Genomic DNA, 7,146 nt, shown 5'->3' on the forward strand with positions numbered 1-7,146 from the left:
GGGGGTTACAAAAGTCTAGGTAAAAGTTCCATAGTTATTGAATAATGGCTCTCGTCTTGTTAAAGATTTTGGATTGTGGTTTTGTTTTGGATTCATGGAAGATGGTTGCATCGTGTTTAGATTTTTGGCTTGGGCTTATTTTCAAATGATGTTTGCGTTGAACTTGTGAAAAATAGGAACGGGAAAGAAACCTTATGTTCAAAATCTTGAAGTGATGTTGGTCTTTCTAATGGATGGACACTGTATTGGACTGACTGATAAACTGATAAACTATTTGGTATTGAGTTCTTGGAAGTTGCATAGGTGCTTGAGCATGCTGCAAGTAGTTTTATTAAGTAATTAGCGTCTTGTTTAGCAATTCGATGAATAAGAAGTTAAAATTTGTTTGGTGCTGAAGGATCTGGATTTGTTATGGTATTTGACTTTGGTATTCGTTGTACCGATTGTTGAGTCAAGATTTGCTGTTCATTTATTTATTTATTTTTTTGTCAATTCAATTAATTTTTGACATATGATTATTTTAGTAGGTTGGTGATGAAATTAATGAGGGTAAATTTGAGATAATATATTAATTATTGATAATATGTCAAAAATTAAGTAAATGGATAGGAAAATTGGACAGCAGATCTCGACTCACTGATAGTTTTTTGAGGAATTAAGACATTTCAATTTCAGCTTGCCTGTTATATTATCAAAAAATAGATTTAGAACTTTTCTTTTAAATTGATTCTAGAGCTAATTTATCTGGACACTTTACTACTAAAAGCAAACAAATGTTATGCTTTAAGGTTGGATCTTGTCGATAGATTATTCAAGAATGTTTTTTGTATTTTTATTTTTACCATCCAGTGGTGTATCATAATGGCATGGCGGGAGAAGCCACATTTTTTATTTCTTCCAGGAACAGATCTAAAATTGGATCAAAGATCGGACTAAAAAATTTTAAATCGGGCTAATATGCGAAAAAAAATTAATTTACAAAAAATAAATAAATAGTTTTTTATTAAAAAAAAAAAATAAAATTCTTGGGCCTAAGTGGGGGGACTACAGCCCACTCTAGGCCCCCCCACACCCCCCCCAAATCCGTCCCTGATTTCCTCTGTAGTAAAAAAAAAGCACAGCCTAATATGTTCTAACTCGATAAACTTCTACAATCTTTTTGGTCGCGGTGTTATTTATGATCTTGCATTTTATTGGTCATGTTTCGCGCGGGTTAGTCGCTAACAATTAAAAAGGATCAGACGATTGTGTAAGGGATAAACCTCTTGAGACAAAGTCCCAAAAAAGGGGTGTTCTTTTATTGGCGATGACTTTACAACTGGAAATTAAAAACAATGTGCCTCCAAGGGGCGTAAGCACACGAGTTACCGAAAGAAAAGTGTTTAAATCTAAGTTAAGGAAATTAAAATTACATGTTCTCTGTTCGAGAGTTTTTGATTCGGTACTTTACTCTATGTCTTTTCTCCCTTTTATACTTCATGGACGATCTCTTTGTGATCAACTGCCTAAAAACTGCTTGATCGTCCTATAACTGCCCACTTTCCTCGTAATGGCCAACTTGTCATGAAAACTGCCTTTTTTAACTGCTGTCATTACTTTTCGTCGTTCAACCGCTTTCGATTGAATTCCTTGAATCGTGGAACGTGATATGGCTGCTTTAATAACTGCTTTGATAACGGCACGTCTTGATAACCACAACGCTTTATGTTTGTTAAGACCTTGGGCGACTTGAAGGTTTAAGCGAGAATAGAGTAACAGCTCTGGGCGACTGTATGACACTTCATTCGCTCAGATTCTGGGCGACTTGCAAACTTGGACGATGGCGTTACCGTGTTCTTAGGCCTCCCTATTTGGGCCTTTATCTTGATTTATTTGATTGAGTTTCGTTCTTTGGGCTATCTGATTTGGGGATCCTCCAATTGGGCTCCACTCCTTGGGCCGTTCGATTTAGGCTGAATTTTTATGTGTCAATAATTACCCCCCAATATGGCAGAATTAATAATAATTATTAAATTTTGCCATATTCACTTTGTGTTTCCAGCAACATTCGAAATTCTCAAGAATTTCAATCATTGTTTTCTTCTATAACTTGAAAATGTGCGTCGTTTTGCAAACCCTTATAACCCCCAAACACGCCATTTCACTGCACCATTAAACCACGCCTCAAATTTTTTGCGTCTCTCTCACGATTTGCTGTTCATCTTTTGCTTCCCTGCTACGTAACCCTAAAAAACTTCGTTCCTTCTCAAATGGCTACTTCACAATCTCAAGCTGGCGACTCCTTTAGTTTTGACGACTTTCAGAAACTCCTGAGTCGTCCATACATAACTCCGAGTTTTCTCGCGCCCGCCGATGTTGAACGCAATGAGTTCTACTTAGGTCCTTTCTTCAACAATGCAGAGGCAGTTGAACAGGTGGCGGTGGGTCAGCTGTTTCTTTGTACTCAAGGCCCTCCATTTCTAAACTCTATGCCGCTGGGGCCACTTCGCGAAAGAGGTATTCGCACTTGGCCTAAATCTAATGTAGCTTTCCGTAGGTGGCATGCTCGCCTTGTGGGTCATGGTCCTACTAAGGCACTTTTTGATAGCGCTAGGATTTCTGATTTGTTAGAAATCTCTATTCGCCCCCCTACTTTTGATTTAGCACTCTTTTCGATTGCTTTGAGTTTTTGGTCTTCCGAGTATAATGCCTTTATTTTCCCTCTTGGCCCCATGTCTATAACCTTAAGGGATGTTGGGATCCTGGTGAATCTACCACCTTTGGGCGATACCATTTTTCCTGGTATCTTGGTTTCTGGTGGCGCCCCAAAGTTTGGTAAAAACTACACCGAATCTTATTCAAGCCTGTAAACCCTTCACAATCATTCGAGCGCTGAGCCTTCCCACACTGAGCGAGTGGCCTTTCTTCTAGTTTGACTTTGTAAATATGTTTTGTGTATGCCAAGCATAAAGACCTCCCTGAGTTACTTACCTATAGCGCACGAATTGGCGCGTGGCAGGCCTTTGAATTTATGTTCTTTGTTTTTGGCTGCCCTTTATAGAGACATGACCTCTCTTCAAACTCAATTGAAGAATGGTGCATCTCTCACTGGCAGTGGACCTCTTTGGTTCATTCAACTGTGGTTGAGATCCTATTTTCCATTGCTTGGTGCTCCATCAATTTCTCGCTCCTCTGCTAGCTGTTATGAGCTAGCCATGGAGCCCTTGGCTCCTGTAAATATGCCCAGAAGGGACATTTTTTCATTCTTTTATTCTTTGGATTCAATCTCTTCCTTTTTTCCTTTTCCTCCTTTTTTGACTCCAAACTATGTACATCCCCCCTCCACTATAGACAGTGCGAGCACTTCCCTGCTTATTTGGATCCAATTTTTAACCGGGAGGGACCTATTTCATGATATTTTAACTGGGACCAATGCCAAGGCGGGGGTAGAAATTTATGCTCCCCAATTTTTTGCTCGCCAGCTTGGTTTCGGCCAAACTTGGCCTATTCCTCCTTGTTATTCAAGGAACTTAATTGACCGTTTTCATACTATTAATAAGGCGGAGGCAGAGGCTATAAATGCTCGCAATCTTCTTTTAACCAGTCATTTTTCGTTAGCCCCTTTCAATTCTAGCCACGCCATTCACCTTCTTTTTGAACAGCTCTGGCCGTCAGTGAAGCGCAGATTATTTGCGACTGACGCCAATCGTGCCTTTCATTCACTAGACCAGCCGAGCATTTCTTCCCCTCCTATTTTAGTCACTCCCTTGTCCATTCGGAGTCCTTCTCCTTCTCGTCGCACTAAACAGTCTACTCATCCATCTTTTTCTCTCCCTGCCAAGCCTACTACAGCCAAGAGTGCCCCAAGCCGCAAACGACCAGTCTCAGCATCTCCCATTCTGGAGGATGATGTTGATGATGATGATGATGCCCCTCTTATCATCAGGAGGAAGGTAATTAAATTGGTTTACTCACAAGCATACTTTTCCATACTTGAAACTTTTCTGTGTGCTGATGATCTTTTGGACTTCTCAGAAAAGCTCAGCCTCTCCCTCAAAGGCTTTGGTATCGACAGCTCCTGCTCCATCATCCTCCGCTGAGGCTGCTTCATCCAAACCGGTTGATGAGGGGGCTACGCTTAAAGAGACATCTTCAGTCCCAGAGTCCTCATCACAACCTATGGATGAACCACCTTCTTCCCAGGGCGTCAATCCCCCAAACATCGAAGTAGAAGGTAATTCAGTTTTTTGATGTCTTACATTTGCTTGTGCTGTTGGTTTCTGATTTGTTGCTCTTGAGTTTTGCAGATACTCCTATGAGTCTGCCCGTTGTGGCAACATCTTCTCGCTCAGATAAGGGGAAGTCCTCACGAATGGAGGAGTCGTCGGTGGCAAACTTGGCTGAGGACATGCCATCTTCTACGATTGTTGATGAGGTAGTCTTTGCTTCACTTCTATTTCTATTTTGTTCGTTGTAGTGAGAATATTTAATATTGGCAATTTTCTTTGCAGGATGCTGACAAAATTGTGCGTTCTATCCAAGACTTGTTCACTTCCTGGGGGCAAGTCCAGGCGTCTTACCCTGCTCCATCTGATTGTCTTGCTGCTTCTTCAGAGGAAGATTTGAAGTTCCTCAAGGAGTCGATATTTGAGTACGTGTCCTTCATGGATATGGACATTGGAAGGGCTAGTGCTGCCAGACACAAGGATAAACTTGAGCATTTGAATACGAAGTTGAAGCAAGCACTGACGCTTCCGTCGTTCAATCTTTCTGCCGATTTTAAAGCGACGTTGAAGGTTATCCACTCCGAGGTCCTTCCTTTGTTGGCCAAGAATGCTGAACTAAAGGCCAAAAGTACTCAATATCTTCGAGCCGTAGCTGAGAAAAAGTCTTTGCGTATGGAGATTAACAAGGCTGAGGATGAGTTGAAAGAAATCTCTTCCGAAGTCATGGTTGAAGACTCTTTGATGGTTAATTTGGCTGCTCAGATGAAGGAACTTCAAGCCAAAATGGACGACTGCAGGGCGAGAATGGCTGCTAAAAAGCGCAACGCCTCCCAGGGAATTGAGCGAACTAAGTCCTTGGTCGAGCAGTACAAGAAGTTGGAAGTTGATGATGATGTCGCGGTCGAATTGAACATCACTTCCTCTCGGCAGAACGAGGATTGGGAAAAACTTAGGGAACGAATTCGTTCAGTATGGGGTGGACTGTAATTAAGACATATGATGTCTTTTTTTTTCTTTTGTAATTTGATTTTCCCTTTGTAACTTTGTTCATCATTAATGAACATTAACTTCTTGTGCATTTATTTGACGTTTGTTTTTTAGTCTTCAATTCTTCAAGCATTTAACTGCTTTGTGCTAAAAATCTTGTCCATTTTCTTTTGATATTTTCACCACTTTTTTTGAGACTCTGGGCTGTTTAATTCCATTTACTAGGCAGAAATGTGATTGTTCATATTCTGTCTCTTCATCTCCACCCCCTATAAATGTTTCGCATTTTCCATCTTCCATCTTCACCTTCATTTTCTTCTTCGAAACCAATTTGCTATCATTGCTTGGCATTCTGACCATCAATCCGATCCGAAAAATGGACTGTTTAGTCCGTTCATTTTACTATTTGCCTTAATGTCACCTTTGGTGTGGGAGGTATAGGAAATATTTTCTGGCCAGCGGCGAAGTTTTTACCATCGAAGTTCTTCCCATCGTCTCTTTGTCCTTTACAAGGAGTCGATGATAGAAGGCAATTTTTGGAATGCTTGCGGGCCACCTTGCTTGCTGAGAGTGCTTCTCAGCCTCTTTGCTCGCCATTGCAGCGATGCATTTAGGAAGGTGGTGAGGCCAGTCCACCCTCTTACTCGGTGATCCCACCATTGCAGCAATGCATTTAGGAAGGCGGTGTGAGGCTTACTCAGCGATCAACCGGGAGATTAGCTTACTTTTAATTGTATTTTGTAGAACATCCATTATTTGTATTTTTGCATTTTTGTAATGAACGTTTGATAATAAAGGACTTCATTTGAACGTATTTCGCTCTGACCTTGTTATCCTTTAATCGTTCAACATATTTGATTATGCTTTTATCTGTTCACATTCCCATAAAGAAGGAACTTATTTTTTCAAATATTTGCCGTTAATGAATATCATGTGCTTGGTGCCATCTAAATCTTCCAAGTGATACGCTTCATTGGGCAACACACTGTTTATTTTGTATGGTCCTCCCCAATTGGGCGACCACTTCTCGTACTTTGGATCTTTGCTATCCAAAGGGAGTATCGTCTTCCAAACTAGTTCACCCAGGCTGAACGACTTGGCTATGACTTTTTTGTTATAAAACTTAGCCATTCTTTGTTTTTGAACTTGCAATCTATCTAAGACGTCCAACTTTAATTCGTCTAACCCCAATAAATTTTGAACTAGTGATTCGGCATACTCATCATCATTCAACTTATGTTGTAAGCACACTCTAATCGATTGTTCGTTGATTTCCATAGGCAAAACGGCCTCCTGTCCATAAACAAGTTGGAAAGGAGTAACTTTGGTACTTGACCGAGGTGATGTCNAAAAAAAAAAAAAATTTGGAAAATTATGTGTACCATAATGGAATTGTTTATACGATATCAGGAATTGTGTTCATAAATTCTTGAAAGCACCTAATGATATAGGAAAAGATCAGGACACGAACAAAAATCAAAACTAAGAAATTCAAGAACGGAAATTTAAAGTTTCAAGTCCATTCGCTTGTAAAAATATATTTATTATGTGGCTTCTTACTTATCCATTAACATGTTCATGGAGTCGGATATTTAAAATTGACACACGCTAATTTAAAGGTGGCTGACTTTACTGTTCTAAATTGGAACATTCTACACATTGCAATGAAAGAAATTTTTTATCGATGTAATTTGACAGATCGTAGCAGCGGAGTTCAGGAAACACACGAGCATGGATGTAAAGGCCATGTTTACTTGCATTCCATTAACACTACTCTTTTTACTTGTGGGCTCGGCTCGATTCGACAAAATTTTCAAATCGATCTATGTCATCCAAGATAATTTGCTTTTACATTATATTTTTTTAATCTCAAACTTTTAATTGTAAACCATGCTATTTATACATGTTTTTCCCTTTTAGCCCCCGTTTGAACCCCATTACCTGAAAATGAAAG

The sequence above is a fragment of the Olea europaea genome, chromosome 12, assembly GCF_002742605.1.
Source record: "Olea europaea var. sylvestris chromosome 12, O_europaea_v1, whole genome shotgun sequence".
In the NCBI taxonomy this organism is placed as follows: domain Eukaryota; kingdom Viridiplantae; phylum Streptophyta; class Magnoliopsida; order Lamiales; family Oleaceae; genus Olea; species Olea europaea.